Source organism: Schistocerca piceifrons, chromosome 2 (genome assembly GCF_021461385.2).
Source record: "Schistocerca piceifrons isolate TAMUIC-IGC-003096 chromosome 2, iqSchPice1.1, whole genome shotgun sequence".
Classification (NCBI taxonomy): domain Eukaryota; kingdom Metazoa; phylum Arthropoda; class Insecta; order Orthoptera; family Acrididae; genus Schistocerca; species Schistocerca piceifrons.
In genome coordinates, this window is record NC_060139.1 from 904991463 (window position 1) to 904993047 (window position 1585).

The following is a 1585-nucleotide window of genomic DNA, read 5'->3' on the forward strand; positions in this document are numbered from 1 at the left end:
CAGTGTACTCTTGTACTTCGTATATTTCTTCCCGTTTGTTATGCCTTCTTCAGCCGATTTTATTATTATATGACAAATTTACCGCCATTCTTCGTTTAAGTTTTGGTTTATCTTTGAATCTTTTAACATTTCGTCCAATCTCCGTTCACATAAATGTCTCACGCTGGGATCTTGCAGCAGATGTAGTTAGAATAGTTCCTATCCTCGTGAACAAGTTTTAAACTCTATCTGTACTCTGTATATTGATACTCCCTTCGTATGCTACTGACTTGTACTATAGGCGTGAAACTGCTTGCGTGGCAAGTAAATTTATTGATGTCTCTTTACTATTCACCATTTTAGTTCCTTTAATCGTCTTAATTAATTCCAGCTATCCCTTTTGAAGGCATATATTCTACCATTGCTTTAAAATCCTCAGTGGTTATGATATGCTAATCGCTAGGTATCTCATACACCACATACTGCAGCGAATGATAAAACTAGCGTCTCTCTTCTTCTGCGCCTCCCTCTGATGCAAATATGCTCATGATGTTAATATTCCGTTTTAATTAAACGTTTAGATGTAGAATTCTTTTATCAATCGGGATGTATGGCTGTATCTCCTCTAACAAATTCGTTTCGACCATTATACTTACACCAGCACTTGCTCCTTTAATTATATCCTCTCCGTGATACAATAAAACATAATCCTCCATTCAATAAACTCTCTTTTGTTTCAGTTATTACTGCTATATTAGTTTTTGCCTTCCCGTAGTTCTTGATTAAGTTCTTTGCTGAATGGGTCCTTACATCTTCATTGATTTATTTTTCATTCTAATCTCGGTTACGTAGTTTAATACGCTGTCCCAGAAATTCTTCGCCTGCATTTACAGCAAGTATTTACAGTACTACACCACGACATATGAAAAGAATTAACAAACAATAAAAATCGTGTACAAATCAGAAGTCTGGACACAATGTTGAACCAGCCGGACTGAAATCCACTACCCCTGTATACCTGTACAGGCGAGAGAAGCAATATGGTGTGAAGTCAGACTTCTCTTCTTCTCACTGACGCTTTGCTTTCCACCCCGCTATCGCGTGCTCCTTCACACCTTGCGACGGTACCTCACAGTTACTGCTGAGTAGTTGCTCTTCCAAACAGCAGTTCATATAAGCAAACCAGTTGAATGTTTACCTGTGGTTACTAGTAGTTTAAATGATGACTAACTGAAACCCTCAGCTGCCGACAGGTGTTGTTGATATACCTCGATGTGGACAGCTGAAAATGTGTGCCCCGACCGGGACTCGAACCCGGGATCTCCTGCTTACATGGCAGACGCTCTATCCATCTGAGCCACCGAGGACACAGAGGAAGAGCACGACTGCAGGGACTTACCCCTTGCACGCCTCCCGTGAGACTCACATTTCCAACTGTCCACAATTCTATATATGTAATGTACCTCACAGACATTCGCCCATCCACTCATTACTCGCACACGCTTTGGCGATTCCCGTAAGAGTTTGGGCAACCTGTGCGCATTCGCACAGAGGAAGGTCAATGGCTGGGTAGCCTTTAACTATAAATATATACAGGGTGTTTCAA

The 1585-nt window shown here is 40.9% G+C and overlaps 1 non-coding gene across 1 annotated transcript; it reads right to left on the reverse strand.

Annotated features, from left to right (window-relative positions):
• Positions 1-1272: 1272 nt before the first annotated feature.
• On the reverse strand, positions 1273-1346 carry Trnat-ugu. The gene has a single exon. It is a non-coding gene; the product is annotated as a tRNA-Thr (tRNA).
• Positions 1347-1585: the final 239 nt, after the last annotated feature.